A 17,553-nucleotide genomic window follows, 5' to 3' on the forward strand; every position below is an offset into this window, starting at 1 on the left:
GAGAGCTCCTCTATGTCTCTTTTCATGTAGTCCGGGGAGGTACATCTCAGGTCATTCACACCAACATGGACAATGACAGAGTCATATTTGTACTTGTGGAGTGACCTGAGTGCCTGGGTTATGTGGTGGATCCTGGCACCCGACAGGCAGCTGACAGTAACGTTCTCCTTGTTTAGCCTGGTGAGTGGAACATCAGTGTGCCTGACTATAGAGTCACCTATGACTAGAGTGTTGGGTATGTTATGCCTTATGAGCTGCAGTTGAGTGGCACACTGAGTATGTGGGCTACGTGTCATTTGGGTTGTGTTGGGAGGTGGAGGTTGCTTGCATTTCTGCTTTGGAGGTCTCGGTTGTTTGGGCAGATTTTTACTGAGAGCCTCCATGAATGTAGGTGTGTGTTTACCTTCTGCTCTTGACTGTCTAGTCCAGTCTTCAGTGAAGAGAGCTTTGCTTCCAGTTTGGCTATATAAATACATCTCTCACAGGTCGTAGTGTTGGGTGGTAGGAGGAGAGGGTTGTCTGTGTACATGAGGCAATTGATGCACTGTCCCAAGATGCCCAGATTCATCAGGTAGACAGGAGAAAACACCAGGAGCTGACCTTTAGACATGCCTGGATGGGTGCTTATTTATTAAATACTAAAATTGTTTTCCTCTAGACAAGTGAGGAACATTGAGTGCTGTAGTAATTTGTAGCTTATTTAGTGCTTACAATGAGTTCTGAATGAGTGCTGAGCTCAAAGAAACAGATCTGAGTGCTAAAACTAAAAAGCTGGCTAGTTGAAGAGCAGACGTTATGGTGCCAGGAATAGTTTAACCTTAGTTAAGTGGTGGGGGGGCTCAGGAGCTTACAAACAGTCCTGGATACAGCAAATCTGTATCTGGACAAGACTTTTTACAGGAAAGGAGGGAAGCAAGCGTAGATTTTTTTTCCAGTAAAGTGGAAATGGAGAAAGCTGGAACAGAAGATAATTCAAGAGTAAGAATCTGAGTGGGTTGGCCTTCACAAATCCTCTCCATTAGATTGAATGAACTAATGACACCAGACCGGGAGGAGCTCCACAGACCAAATATACAGTATGGGCGGGCAACTGCAAAGCCACCAAGTACAAGAACACCACAACACTAGGGAGGATGGGTGGAGAAACTATTACAGTTCCTAGCTGTAGCCACTAAATGAAAGTTTTAAAACAGATCAAGGAGCAAGCAGACTCTACAGAATGCTTTTAACTGTAAACAGATGATTAGAACTCAGAAACCTCAAAAAATCAAAAATGCACAGACTAGATTAGAACACAGAAACCTCAAAAAATCAAAAATGCACAAAAAAGCTCAGATAGAGCATTCACAAACAGAAAATACAACTTGCAGTATGAAAAAGCAGTTTACAGTTAAGTAATTCAGTAAATATGCAATTAGAGTAATGAAACAGTATCTAGCAATGAAAAATACAGTTAAAACAGTATAAAACAATACATAAATGCAGCAGTAAAAAAGCTTTATAACAGTGCACAATGTAGTAGAGTAACTGTATAGCACAATTATAAGTGTTTCAGAAGTGCAGTTCAGTGAAATAAGTGTAAGAAATAACTTATCCTGCTCTTGGAATCTTAAGGAATTTCCCCTTAGTTTCAGTAATGAAATGCCATCCACAGCCTGATAAAACAAGCACAACCTTTTCAAGACACAGGGTTTATATACCAGTAAGGATGGAAGAGTTAGAAGATCAAATTACTACTCAGTCCCTGCTATTACCCAGTCACTCATACTACAGAAGGTCAGGAGGCCCTGTTACTCTCAATAATAATGAAGACAGACTATCAGCAGAAAATGGCTGCCAGAAACACAGGAAACTCAAACAAAACTACCAGGCCTAAACAACAGTAAGCCTCTATCAAGATTATGCCACCTGAGCAGAAAACAGAAACTTCACTTTAAAAGCATAAAAAGAAACTCACAAAGAGAAAATACAAGTCTCAGTATGAAAAAGCAGTTTACAATTTAGTAATTAAATAAAAATGCAGTTATAGTAATGCACACTATTACAGTTCCCAGCTGTAGCCACTAAATGAAAGTTTTAAAACAGATCAAGGAGCAAGCAGACTCTAGAGAATGCTTAACTGTAAACAGACTAGTTTAGAACACAGAAACCTCAAAATATCAAAAATGCACAGACTAGATTAGAACACAGAAACCTCAAAAAATCAAAAATGCACAGAAAAGTTCAGATAGAGCACTCACAAACAGAAAATACAACTCTCAATATGAAAAGGCAGTTTACAGTTAAGTAATTCAGTAAACATGCAAGTAGAGTAATGAAACAGTATCTAGCAATGAAAAATACAGTTAAAACAGTATAAAACAGTACATAAATGCAACAGTAAAAAAAAGCTTTATAACAGCGCAAAATGTAGTAGATTAACTGTATAGCACAATTATAAGCATTTTAGAAGTGCAGTTCAGTGAAATAAGTGTAAGAAATAAATTATCCTGCTCTTGGAATCTTAAGGAATTTCCACTTAGTTTCAGTAATGAAATGCCATCCACAGCCTGATAAAACACGCTAAGGAGGAAATATAAAAGTTTGTCCAACAAAGACTGAGATGTGAAACAGAAAAGAATTCTGCTTCTTGTTTTTCTGGTAATAAAGACCACAGAGAAACTGTGCCAGTGAAACTTTTTCCAATATTTCAATGGAAAATGCTTGAGAGACAAAAAGAAGTATAAGAGTTGACTAGTAGAACTGAGAGTATGTTGTAAATAAAGCAAAGACTGGCTTTAGGAGATGGAGATAAACAGGAATAAAACCAGCAACTCAGATATTGACAAATAAATGTGGGATTACAAAGCAATAATTATACTTGTGAAACATGACAGAACAAGAAAACCTGGAAATATTGAACTTTTTTGACTTTGTTAAACGTGTAGGGGACTCTAAAGCATATGCCTCTCTTCATGTCATTGATGTTTGGAAGAACACTTAGGAGAGGGGAAGAGGAGGGAGAGAGTTAACTGTAAGTAAAACAAAATTTTGTTATTATTAGTAGTATTTTTATAATACATGATGTAATCTACATGCTATAAAGTAACATTTTCTCAGTTATTTTCAAGTGTAATGGGGACACTAAACTAAACAGGTTCCCCTGTTGTTTTCCTTCTTCTCTCTTTCTCATTGTTCAGTTTTAAGAAATGTACGCACTGCAGTATAAAAAAAGAAGAAATGTCTGGTCAAAAGAGCATAATACAAGAAAAAATGATGCGCTTTTTCTCATTCGTGTATAGGGGAATGATTGGATTAAGGCCCTTGGCTTGATCTAGTAACAAGTTTTAAGTGAGAAACCAAATAAATAAAAAAAAATAAATATAATAAAGTGTTCCTCTAGCAAATAAATACATTTTTGTAGAAGCAACTCTGTATCTGGTTCTCATGTCTCCATGGAGACAATCTTCTAGGAGATAATATTTTCTGAAAGCATTCAAGTGTTTTCTCACTCTGGGAGAGCAATAAAGATAAGGCAAAACGAGACAGCACTTAGTACAAGCACAGGTTGTACCATACATCTTAACATGGATAAACTTCCTTTTAGGTTAACCCAAGTCTGTGAATGTGGCTGTCAGTTTGGGACAATTATTCCTATTAGGAGGGTAAGACTTCAATATTTGAAGATGTACGTAGTTTTATGTGTATGTATTAAGTTAATAGGTTTTAGAGGTGTATTGGGGTGTATTTTTTGTTTGTTTGAAGGCTTTCAATAAAACAAAAAGTTTTATAAGCTGTGATATAGGCTCAAATGGATATGACAAGAAATGACTGTGTAATAATCAACCTGCCAAACATTAGTGTATGCATGTAATACAAAAGCTGGAGCTACATGCTTAACAAAAAGCTGTTACACATAAAAGGTGGGAATAGTAACTTTTTAACATGATGACGGTTTCTATGTTTTCAATAAATATAAATGATCTCACAGATATATATAAAGAAGAAAGAGTACTGAACTATATTAAAATGTACAGTGTAAATAGCTATTCTGCAGGAGGCATATTTGGAAAGAACTGAATATGTGAATTTGGTAAAGAAACATTTTCAGGGTGGTTATGTTGGACAAAGGAAAACAGGATTACTTACATTAATTACAAGAGGAGCTTCAACAGTGATAAAAGACAATAAAAAAGTTAATAATGGTAGATTTGTAGTACTAAGAGGCTATTTCCAAGGGAAGAGGATTATACTGGCATGTATTTATATTTCTCCTAAAACTGCTATAATGGAGCTTAAGAAAATTCTGGGATAAATAATCAGCTTTCAGCAGGAAATATTTTTTATAGGTGAGGACTGGAATTTAATTCAGAGCAGTGAAGATGTGTCTCAGGGGCTCAGAAGGGAAAATATAGCAAAGGAAGGTAGATTTTTAAAGGAATTTATGAAAATATATGGCATGGAAGAAGTGAATTCCGTAATAGGAGTTCGGACTGAATTTGCATATTATTCTCCAAGATACAAAAACTGGGCTGGGCTAGACAGAACTTACATTTCACAGGACCATGTACATATAATTGAAAATTTTGATACACATCCAATATATATGTCAGATCACGTGCCCATAATAACTAAAATAAAAAAAGCAGGGCAATGAAATAAAAATGAGACAGTGGCACTTTCCTACCTATCTGTTGACAAGAGAGGAATTTATGGAATGGCTAGTGGAAATTATTTGGGAGTTATTAGAGAAGATAAAAAATATTTCTGAAAATATAGCTAGGGAGTGGTATAAAATTAAAATGGAGTTTAAAAATAGTGTGGAAATTGAAGAAAGAGCGATATGGTTAAGAAGTAACAAGAATTATTTAGAGGGACTGAAAAATGTTCAAGTATTGCAGAATAGGGGGAATCTCAAAGAACAAGAAGAGAAGCAATTGCAGAATGCTAAACAGAAATAGGGGATTACCTCACTAATATGCATGGGTTTAGAAAGATTGCTATTAAGAAAGTGTTTTTTGATAATAACTCCAGTGCACAAAAACTTTTAGCACAATGACTCAGGCAATAGAAAGTAGAAAGGGTTTTGCCAAGTATAGGGAGCCTATAACATGGAAGTTAAAAAGAAATTCTGTAGAGGTAGTAGCAATATCTTAGAAATTTTATGAAAGTCTGTATAAAACAAAGAAACATGGAAATTAATAAAAGGTACAAATAGAAATGTTTAGGGAAGAATTAAATATGCCAGGTTTAGAGGTAGATAAGGCTGAATTACTAACAGGATAGGAGGAGATGCGATAAAAAATGATGATGTATAATCAATCCACAGGAAAGTCCCCAGGAACAAACAGTATTCCTGTGGAAGTTTGGAAGCTAGGAGGGAAAAAAACTGATAGAGCTCTGGGTGGTTTTGTTTAACAGCATTTTAAGAGGAAGCGCTAACATCCTGGAAGAAAGCAGTGGTGGCTATTATACCTAAAGAGGGTAAAGACCCATTAAATCAAGCTTCATACAGGCCCATTTCAATCCTAAACCAGGATTATAAAGTGTTTATGTCTATAATGGCTAAAAGAATGGCAAAGGTGATGCCACAATTGGTAGATATGGATCATTGTGGTTTTGTGGAGGGGAGGCAAACATTTTACAACATTAACAGAACATTGGTGAGCCAGAAGAAAGCAGAATATAAGAAAATGTCACCATTGTTGGTGGGTCTTGATGCAGAGAAAGCATTTGATAGAGTAAGCTGGGCATATATGAACAGAGTAATGGAAGCATTTGCATTCCTTGATAAAATTATAAGATTGATTAGGAGGATAAATGAGGGATCTGTGGCAAAAATGAAAGTGGCAAAAATTAAAGTTCCTGAGAATTTCTGTTTGTGCAGAGGAGCCAGACAGTGGTGTCCTCTTTCCCCTTTGTTATTTGCATTTTTTTTCAAACCATTGGCAAAGGAAATAAGGGGCTCAGAAATTGAAGAATATAATTGGTATGGTAGTCAAGAAAAGCTGGCTCTATTTGCAGTTGATATTATTTTACAGCTGACAAAACCAGAAAATAAAATTTTAGTGTTGTGAAAGATTTTGAGGCAGTTTCAAATCTTTTTGGGATACAAAATGAACCTAAAACAAAGGCAATAGATGTAAATTATGTACCCACACATGAACTGGTTCAGCACTATTTATATTAATGGGAACATGATAAAACGAAGTACTTAGGAGTATGGATTATAAAGAATTCTAGTGTCACAGCTAAAGCTATGTGGGAAGAGACTAAGCAAAAGATAATATAAAAACTGAGAAATCTGAAGCACTGTTTTATGGATATGAATAGCAAGATACAAGCAGTTAAAATTATTTTAGAACCTTTAGTTTTATGCAGAGGTTAAGCACATTTTTATCAATCAGAGGGGAAGTTGTGGATAGCAAATAATAAAGAGTTGAAGGATTTTATTTGGAAGGAGAAGATGGCAAGTGGCAAGACTCAAGTGGTATAAGTGGATTCTTCCAACAGAACAAGGTAGTTTGGGATTACCCAATCTGAAGGGGTATTTCAGAGCTACACATTTAAGGCTCCTATACATAGAACAAGCAGAAACTTATAATTCAAAGTAGAAAGGGTTGATGGTGAAACAGAAGGAAGCTCAAAAAACAAGCAGAGACTGGGATTTTGGATGCAGATCATTGACGGGAATAACAATAACCATATATAATATTATATTCATAAAGTAGCAGAAAGTATTCTAAAAACTAAGCCAACACAGGAATGGAGAAAGGAGATTCTGCAGATAGGAATGACTGCAATTAGGGATACAGACAATAAGCAAGAGGGGGCTGGAATTTACTGGAGAAAACTGGCAAAAGAACCAAGGTATTGGGAACAAATAATTAGATACAGAACGCTAATAGAATGGGAAAAGGCCAATAATGTATTTGGACTACAGACTACAAATTGCCTTCCCTATCAAGAACTGATATCAGAGTATAGGCAAAGAGAAAGAAATAGGAGGAATGTAGAACAGAAGTTGCTGTTAAAAAAGGAATAATTAGTACAGCATATAAAATACTCTATGATAAGTATAACAATGAATCAGAGGATTTAGAAATGATTGAGAAGACTTCCAAGATGGCTGCACATTGAATACCAGCTTAATTCTGGCTCTCCTAAAAACAGAAACTTAGTATAGAAGGCTAGTAGACCTAGATTTCTGGGAAGTTTTCAGTAACTGGCTAATACGTGCACTGTCTGGATGCCAGAAAAAAGAAACATAAAGGACATGGAGGAAAATCAGCTACAAAACTTGAGAAAGAAACACAGACTGGGAGAAATACTGCAGTTGTTCAGCAAGAAGCAGTGCAAGTTCCAAACATGATTTCCAGTAACCTAGAGGAAAGTATAAAACAGCTGCACACAGACCTGGTTAAAATAAATGAAACACCGATGGAGTATATCAATACAAACAATGAAATGCTGGAAAAAATGGAAAAAGCTTTAAACAGATATTCAGATAAGATGATGGAACTGCAAAACTCAGAGGCTGAAATGAAGAAAATGCTGACTGAATATTAGACTGCACAAGAAAAAATGTTGCAAAAAAGTAATAGAATTACAGGACAGAGCACGTAGGGAAAACTTGAGATTTTATGCTGTACCAGAGAAGTTGGAAGGAACAGACTGTATTAATTTTATGAAAGCACAGATAAGCAACTGGACTGGTACTCCAAAACAGGAATTGTTAATTGAAAGGGCACATAATGTGTATGCTCCAAATCTAGTTATTAGAAAACAACCTAGACGTTTAATAGTATAGTTGCAGTCTTACTGGCAGAAGGAGTTGATACTGACAAAACTGTGGCAGAAGGACAAAGTGCTAAAAGTTGGAGACAGTAGTGTTTGTAGAGAATTACTACTCATTATTCACCAGGCAGAAGAGGAGTAAATATTTTCCATTATTTAGAGAATGTTGAGAAGCAGGCATGAGATTCAGAATGCTGTACCCAGCCATCTTCAAAATGTTTTTCCCTAGAGAGATAAATTCATTTTTTGATGAAGTACATGCTAAAGAGGAAATACAAAAGTTTGTCCAACAAAGGGTTAGCTGTGAAACTGAAGTAGCTTCTGCTTCATGTTCTTCTGGTGATAAAGACTACAGAGTGACTGAGCCTGTGAAATATTTTCTACTGTTTCAAAGGAAAATGCCTGAGAGAAGGAAGAAAATAAAAGAGTTGACTAGAAGAAACAAGAATATATTAGAAATGAAACAGATACATGATTTGGGAGATAGAGATGAACAGAATTAAAGCTAGTAATTTGTTAGACTTGTAGGGGATTTTAAACCATATGCCCTGCTTTGTGTTATTAATGTTTGGAGAATAAAGTCAGTAACTTGGAAACTGACAAATGTGAGATTAAATAGCAATGATTATACTTGTTAAACATGTCAGAACAAGAGGATTATTTGCAAATATTGGATATTTGTGGACTTTGTTAAACTTGTAGTGGACTCTAAAGCATATGCCCTACTTCATCTCATTAATCTTTGAATAACTACTTCAGAGAGGGAAAGAGAAGGGAGAAAGTTAACTTTAAGTAAAATAAAAATTTATTTTTTTCTTAATGGTACTATTTGAATGTTGCATGACATTCTTTGCAAGCTGTGGAGTAAAGTTTTCTAATTTTTTTTAAATGTAGTGGGGTACTAATATAAACAGGTTCTTTTTTTCTCCTTTTTTCTCTCCTTTTCCTTGTTCAGTTTTAAGATATGTAAGCACTGCAATGTAAAAAAAAAAAAAAAGAGAGGAAAATCTGGTTAAAAAAGCATGACAAAGGAAAACTCAGTGCACTTTTCCCCATTCTTGCATAGGGAAATGACTAGGTTTAGGCCCTTGGCTTTATCCAGTAGCATGTCTATTTCAAAACATGTAAATGCAAAAGAATATTGAATATTATAATGCTTTTATCTGATAAACCAGACATCCAGTTTTGTGTCTGGTTTGCATGTAATCAGAAGACAGTCTGATAAAGAGAAATGGCTTGGAGAAAGTATTTACTGATAGCATTCAAGTGTTTTCTCAGCTAGGAAAGCTATAAAGATAAGACATAACCAGATAGCACTTACTAAAAGCACAGGCTGTACCATGCATCTTAGCATGAAAAACCTTTCTTTCTGGTCATCTTGAGCCTATGGGTGTGGCTATTAGTTTAGAACTTTTGTTCTTCTTATGAAGCTAAAACTTCAATATTTGAAGATGTACATGGTTTTAGAGGGATATTGTTTTTTTTTTTTTTTGAAGGCTTTCAATAAAACAAAAAGTTCTGTAAAATGTGACACAGGCTGAAATTGATATGACAAGAAGCAACTGTATAAAAGACCAACCTGCCAAACAGTATATGCATGTAACATAAAAATTGGAACTAGACATTTAACAAAAAAAAGCAGTTATACATAAAAAGTGGTAATATTAACTATATAAGAAAACAATGCATTCTATAATGTCTTTCAGTCTGAATGTTCTTAAAGATAAATCCAAAAAAAAGAGTGAACTATTCTAAAAATGTAGAGTGCAAATAGGTATGCTACAGGAGAACTGAACAAATGAATTTGATAAAAAAAAGTTTTCAGGATGGTTATTCAATGGACTATCTGGGACAAAGGAAAAAAGGAGTACTTGTATTAATTGTAAGAGGAGCTCCAATAGTGATCGAAGAGGAAAAACAGACAATAATGGAAGATATGTAGTACTATGGGGCTACTGACAAGGGAGGAGGATTACACTGGCATGTATTTATATTCCACCTAAAACTGCCAACTAGGATTGTGTCAGTATGATGTGTTTTCATTTATATAAATGTATGATTGCCTGTGTCATAAGTAATATTCTAATAAAAATGTTTCTTGCTTAAGAAAAGAAATTGTGGGAATAAAACTCATAGAAAAATAATTTATAAGAGGAATGAGGTTTAAGAGAAGACAGGAATTTAATGTTTTATGTAATGTTTAGATTACACATCACATATATTGTCATATAGCCTAATGTTTGTAAATGTGGATTTTTTGCCATGTTGTGTAATCGCTCTTCAATAGTATTACATAAATGTAAATGCATTGTCTTGATACAATCATGCATTGATGTTTCTCCCTGGGGCTTCTTGGCCCAATGGACTATCCCAGTAAACAAACTGTAAAATACAATAAATAAACTGTAAAATAAATAAATGTGAACTTGTTAATATGGTTTGATTACTTTTATAAAAATGTTATGTTTACCTGTGTCACACGTGATACTTGAATAAAGATGTTTAAAAAGTCTCGAAGATTTCAGGTCGTTGTTTGGAAGTGTTTACATAGGTATTTTTATACCCCAAGTAGACTCCAAAAAATGGTCCTTAGGGAGACAGCAAATGTTGAAGGTGTGATGGAGAAGAAAGAGGTAATTGGGAGCATATTTTCTGGAAATGTAATGAGTTGGCAGACTTTAAAGATTCCCTGCAGACTACTCTGACAGAGATACTGGGTGAACAAATTGGTGTAACTAAGGAAATGATTTTCTGAGCTATAATAAGGAATCAGAATTGCCTAGCTCCAGTAAGGCGTTGCTGAGTCTAATTATGGTGGCTGCCAAATGAGCAATTACTAGAAAATGGAACTCAAAGCCTAAAGCAATGGTATTAGAAATAGTGAATATAGTAACAGAAATAAAACAACTGGAACTGGGATCTTTAGAAAAGGGTAGGTGCAAATTAAAACAAAACTTGGAACTGGGGGAACAATACATGCAGAGGAGGAATGAGGTTTAAAAGAAGGCAGGATTTGAATAAGCAATGTAATATTTGACTGACAATGACTGAATCAATTATAAATGTTGTATAATGTTTTTAACTAAAATTATGTCAATATGATTTGTGATGTATAATGTTTGCAACTAAAATTATGTCAATCTGTTTGTTTTCATTTATATAAATGTATGCTTGCCTGTGTCATATGTGATCATTTAATAAAGATGTTTCTTTGAAAAAAAAGAGATGTCATTCAACAGATTCAATAATGATTCCATTATGGTAATGTTAAGATACAGATTAATGGCAAGTGTGAAGATTGGGGAAAGATAGGCAAAGGCTGCCAGCCTAGTCAAATAGAATTTGATACATAATTCTATCATTTGTAAATATAAATGTAAAATACTGGCTTGTGTTCTTAAATGAAAGAAAACACTGCAAAATGTGAACTTCAAGATTGTAGCAACATTGCCATCTGCTGTAAGGAAAACTAAGCCAGGCATTTCACATCTGTTATTTTGAAGTTAAAATTACTTCTTGTATACCCTTTTGATCTAGATAGTGGTGCCAAAGAGGCTGGCTGAACACATTCTTTCTATTGTTTTAACTTAAGGAATAATTACTAGAGTGTACATGTGAAATGGCTTTTATTGTTGTAGTTTCCTGAGCAGGTGTTAGCTTGCTGGATAGTGTGGCCTGTTGGCCTGAGAACTCCAGACTAAGTGTCAAAATGATGTAATGTGTATACTGGGAAAACTTAAGTGTCAAAATGATGTAATCTGGGAGGGCCCAGCAGAAATGTGTTAGTGATTTTAAAAACTATTATTGAGAGAGAGAGACTGTAAGCATTTTGATTTTGATATCCAACTTCAGCACTGCCTTATGCTCTCTTTATGTAAGTAGTATCTTAGAAGTATATTTTCTGTAGAAATAGCTAGGTCTATAAAGATTAGACTTAAGTATTTTTCTGTTATATTAGAACTTTCCTACTGTATTGTTTTACGTTTCTGTGTGATCTCTGAACTATTAAATAGTGCTGTAGTGTAGTAGTATTGTATTGTGTTTTAGTATTTATTATTAAATATTTTAAAAACCTTTTACCTGTGGCTGGTTTGTGTAGAGAAAAGTAAGCTCTACAGTACATTGCATGCTTATAAGTGATCCTGTAATAAGCCCTTCCAATAAGCCTTGATTGCTTAGTCACATTTACCAATTGGATAATAATATTGCACAGTAATAATTGGACACCCTTTTAAGGGCCTTTGGGTAGCTGATAAGTATTAGCTGGTGGTGTCAAAAATTACTACCATATAGTCTGCGTAAAGGGGCACAGCTGGAGAATCTATGTCAGCCTTTCCCAGGAGTGTCTGTGAAGTTGTATAAATACTTATCTCAAAGTGTGTGTGGTGTGTCAGCTACCTGGGCAGGGACACAAAGCATTGGTGGGAAATAGATGGCACTGGAGGTTAGCTTGCCAGCTAGGCTGAGATCTGGACCCTATAGGTGTGCCAGTGGGGAGTCTAATTGGGGACCTGGGGAGCAAGGGAACAACCAGCTCCAGACTGACTGTGATCTATGTGTGCACTTAAGGGAAATTGTACTTTATTGTGTGTATTTGTTATCCTTTCTCTTATATGGGACACCCTCCCTGGTGTTAGTGGTAAGGATTGGGGCTCCTTGATTGCTGGGCCAGAGCACGGCCATCATATAGTGGTTGGCAGTGGTTGGGATAAGATATCCTCACTTGTGGTTTGCGGTAGTGTGGGTAGAGTGAATCCTGTAGCTTATGTACAGTGATCTCTGAAGGTGTCTTGTACTCTAAATCAGCCATGCAGAGAATACTCAAGAGTTCAGATCACAATTGTTTTATTTCTTTTGTTAGCTTAGTTAGTCAGGGTGAGCAGGCAGCATGTCAGCATAGGAGTATGGAAAGCTGACAAGGAGCCAGCTGGTGGAGATGTGCCAGGCTAGGGGACTGGTGCATGGAAACCTGACTAAGGCAGACATGATTGCAGCCTTGGTTACAGCTGCATCAGAAAACAGCATCCAGGAGGACAATCAGACTGGCAGTGGTGATACAATATCCTCCAAACAAAAACCATTGATCTCATCAAACCAGAGAAGATGAAAAAAAAAAGAAAAGATAAAGTAAGAGGAGTGGATATCATGTATCAAAGCTTTTATATAAAATCCACAGGAATGGCTTTCAGCGTGCTTCAAGCGTGCTTCTTCTTCACGATTTCATACATGTATTCAATAAGAGAGACAGAAAAAGCGCTTAACCGAAGAAAGAACAATCATCTGGCAGGCGGAGATACAATATCCTCGAAGAATGGACAGCTCAACCTTTCTGCAGTGGACTTAAAAATCCAGCTGGAGCTAAAGAGACTTGAGTTGGAGGCCAGGCGTTTGGAGATAGAAGCCAAAGAAAAGGAGTGTTAGAGGAAGCATTAGAGGGAAATGCTGACTCTTCGCCAGAGTCATGGCGGTAATGGGGAAGGGAGTAACTGGACCCCAGAAGCACAACAGGTCAGTAAATTTCTTCTGCAATTTAAAGAGGGAGATAATTTTGATAGTTTCATTCACATGTTTGAAAGGGTATGCAAACAGTATAATGTTGACCAAAGGCTCTGGGTACAGTTCCTGATCCCCTTACTACATGGGAAAGCTGTAACTTGTGTATCACAAATGCCTGACTCTGTTTTGATTATACTGCTGTAAAAAATGTCTTTTAGAATGTTTTAAGCTAACACCTGAAATGTATCGGAAAATGTTTCATGAGCATAGACACAAAGCAGATGAAAATGTATGTGAATATGTTGCTGAACTGAGCACTTATTTTCATAGCTGGGTGAATGGATGTCAGGTCACCACTTTTGAAGGGCTGGAAGACCTTTTGGTGAGGGAACAAGCCCTTAGCACTTTGCCTGAGGACATGAGGATCTGGTTAGCTGATAGACAATGTGCTACTTCAGATGAGTTGGGGAAGAAGACCTATACCTGGCAAGCAGGGCAGCCATGCACAGGAAGGGGACTCCCAGTACTGCTCATGGGTCTAAAGGAACCCATGGTGGGCAGCACAGACTGCCCCAACAGAATCTTCCAGCAGCAGGGGAAGCCACTAGTCCAGGTACAAGTCCAGGACATAGGGTAAAATGTTTTGAATGCAACCAGTGGGGCCATGTGGAATACAGGTGTCCACGGAGGCAAGGTGGGGAAACAAAGGTGAGGGAGCCAGTAAGTAGGAAAGACAAAATGTCAACAGTAGGTTGTCTTGGGACAACAAGAGTCCCAAACTACCACCAGAGGCTATATCCTATTGTAGTGAATGGCAAAGAGGCCATTGCCAAGAGAGACACAGCCTCTGATATAACCATTGTAAAGCCTGCAATGGTTACAGAGGAGCACTACTTGCCTGGGCAGTCTACTCCAGTCAGGGCTTTAGGAGGGATCCCATTCTAAATACCTTTGACTAGGGTTCATCTTGACTGGGAGGGTGGAAAAGGAAGCCAGCAAGTAGGCATGTTTGAGGATATGCCTGCATATGTCCTGATAGGGAATGATTTTGATAGTGCAGTACCCTGTGCTTGTGCAGTTACACGCAGTCAGGCTTGGAGACAAACATGTGGGTCTGATAGCCTGGGAGAGACCCAGACAGACCGCATACTTGCAGCCAGGACTGGTGAGGTGGTTACTTCAGGAAGGGAGCTACGCTGTAGCAGTGAGACTGAAGGTGAGCCACAGCTGCTTGTGGGTACTGATGGTCCCTTGGACAGGGAAACTGCAAAGGTAGAGGTGAGTAGTAGTACCCAGGCTGACAGTGAGGCACCACTGTCAGAGGATGCCAGACTTCCTGTGGAAGGGGAGCTGGGAAGAGTTACAAGGAGAGAGTTGAGACAGGCTCAGCTCTCAGACCCTACATTGCAAGGCCTGAGGCAGGTAGCTAGGGAGGCACCTGATTCTCAAGGTAAGGGGGAATCTGTATACTGGGACAAAGGGTTACTATACAGAGAGTGGACCCCTGAGGGAGGACTAGAAGGTGAGAGATTACAGCAGTTGGTAGTGCCTAGAGCCTACCATCTGGCACTTCTAGCCATAGCCCATGATATTCCCTTTGCAGGTCATATGGGCATAAAACATACAAAGAGGTGTATTATGCAAAACTTCTATTGGCCTGGAATTTCCAGAGATGTAACAGGGTACTGCAAAACCTGTGAGCAGTGCCAAAAGGTAGGCAACACAGGAGACAAGGTGAGAGCTTCTTTGATGCCTTTGCCTGTGACTGAGGAGCCATTTCAGAGGGTAGCTATGGATATTGTGGGTCCTCTGAGCACCCCAAATTCCACAGGGAAAAAGTATATCCTAATGGTAGTTGATTATGCTACACAATACCCTGAGGCAGTGGCTTTGTCCTCCATGGAGGCAGAGAAGGTGGCAAATGCTTTGTTAGAGATTTCCAGCAGGGTGGGTTTCCCAAAAGAAATATTGACTGACCCAGGTGCCAATTTCATGTTGGACCTGCTGGCTTGTCTGTGGAAGTCCTGTTAAACTCTACAATCAAGTCCATGCTATGGGCATTTGCATATCAGTTTAAGAGGGAGTGGGACAAATATTTGCCCCATCTGTTGTTTGCTTACAGAGAGGCTCCCCAGGAATCCACATATTTTTCACCCTTTGAGTTGCTGTATGGGTATAGGGTGAGGGGACATCTAGATTTAATTTGAGATGAGTGGGAAGGTGAGTGTGTGTCTCACAAGGAGTCTGTTGTGGCATACATCCTAAACCTCAGGACAAGGCTCAGGGAACTCATGGGCTTGGCCCAGGAGAACCTGGCAGAAGCCCAACAACAGAAAAAGGTGTGGTATGACAGGAATGCTCGAGCTACAGAGTATGCTGTGGGGCAGCAGGTAATGGTTCTTATTCCTTTCAGACACAACAAGCTGCAAGCAGCTTGGGAGGGACCCTAAAAGGTGGTAAGAAAGGTAAGTGATGTTAACTACATGGTGGAAGTGCTAGGCAGATGGCAGGGGCACAAACTGTACCATGTTAACATGATGAAACCTTACCATGATAGGGAGGCCCTTGTTCTGAGCATTTGCAGTGGATTGTAGGAGGAGTCAGAGGGAGATTTGGGGACTGATCTCCTCAGTGAGGCTTGGGCTGACACCTCGGTGGAAGGGGTAGCAATGTCCCAGCAGCTATCTCCTACCCAGGTTCGAGAAATCTGAACAGTATTGCAGGAATTTGGGGACATGTTCACTGGGAAACCAGGGTGCACCCACCTCATGCAGCACCATGTGGATACAGGACCCCAAAGGCCTATTAGGCAGGCCCCTTATTGGGTGCCTGAGAGTGTCAGACTCTGAGGGAAGAGGTACAGGAGATGTTGGAACTAGGGGTGATTGAAGAGTCCAATAGTCCCTGGACCCCCGCCAGTGGTGCTGGTACCAAAGAAGGATAGCAGCACCAGGTTCTGTGTGGACTAAAGTAAATTAAATAGTCACACAGAGTCAGATGCTTACCCCATGCCTAGGACAGATGAGGCCCTAGAGCAGCTGGGTGGGGCTAAGTATCCTACAACCATTGATCTTACCAAGGGTTACTGGCAGCTGCCCTTGACTCCCAGTGCTAGAGAGATGTCAGACTTTGTGACTCCTTTTGGCTTGTATGAGTTCACAAAGATGCCCTTTGGGATGAAGAATGCCCCCATCAACTTTCCAGTGGCTGGTGAATAATATTCTAGCAGGAGCAGGAGGGTTTGCCCTTGCTTATCTAGATGATATTGCCATCTACAACCATTCCTGGCCAGAGCACCTTCAGCATGTCAGGGAGGTGCTGGGCAGACTACAGAGGGCAGGGTTGACCATTAAGCCAAGCAAATGTCAGGTGGGTAAGGCAGAGATCTCCTACCTAGGACATAGAGTGGGGAGTGGTAAGATAAGTCCAGAACCTGCCAACGTGGAAGCTATTCAGGCATGACCTGCACCTGTTACCAAAAAGCAGGTGAGGGCATTCTTAGGGACAGCAGGGTACTACAAAAAGTTTGTCCCTAGTTATAGTACCATAGCTACTCTCCTCACAGACCTGACAAGGAAAAACAGGCCAGATAAGGTAGTGAGGACCCCAGCATGTGAGCAGGCATTTCAAAAGCTTAAATAAGTTTGGGAGGATCCCCTGTGTTAGCCAGTCCAGATTACAGCAAATAATTTGTTGTGCAGGTGGATGCTTCAAACCATGGGGTGGGGGCTGTACTTAGCCAGATTTCTTCAGAGGGGGAAGAGCACACAGTGGTTTATCTCAGTGATAGGCTCCAACCCAGGGAGGAATGCTATGCAGCCATAGAAAAGGAATGTCTAGCCATAGTGAGGGCACTACAGAAACTTCAGCCTTATCTGTATGGAAGAAAATTCACTGCAATGACAGATCACAACCCCCTAATATGGTTAAACAGAGCCAGTCAACAAAATGCCAAGTTGCTAAGATGCAGCCTGGGGTTGCAAGCATATGATATGTCAGTGCAGCACCGCAGTGGGAATAGCAATGCCAATGCAGATGGGCTCTCAAGACAGGGAATGGGGTGAGGTACACCCATATAGACCTAACCCTCTCAAGCGGCGTTTATCAAGGGTCACTTGAAAAACTAGCTTGAGTTCCCCCGGGGAGAAGAGATGTGAAGATTGGGGAAAGATGGGAGAAGGCTGCCAGCCTAGTCAAATAGAATTTGATACATAATTCTATCATTTGTAAATATAAATGTAAAATACTGGCTTGTGTTCTTAAATGAAAGAAAACACTGTA

Source organism: Protopterus annectens, chromosome 2.part0 (assembly GCF_019279795.1).
Source record: "Protopterus annectens isolate FY-2018-M chromosome 2.part0, PAN1.0, whole genome shotgun sequence".
Classification (NCBI taxonomy): Eukaryota; Metazoa; Chordata; order Ceratodontiformes; family Protopteridae; genus Protopterus; species Protopterus annectens.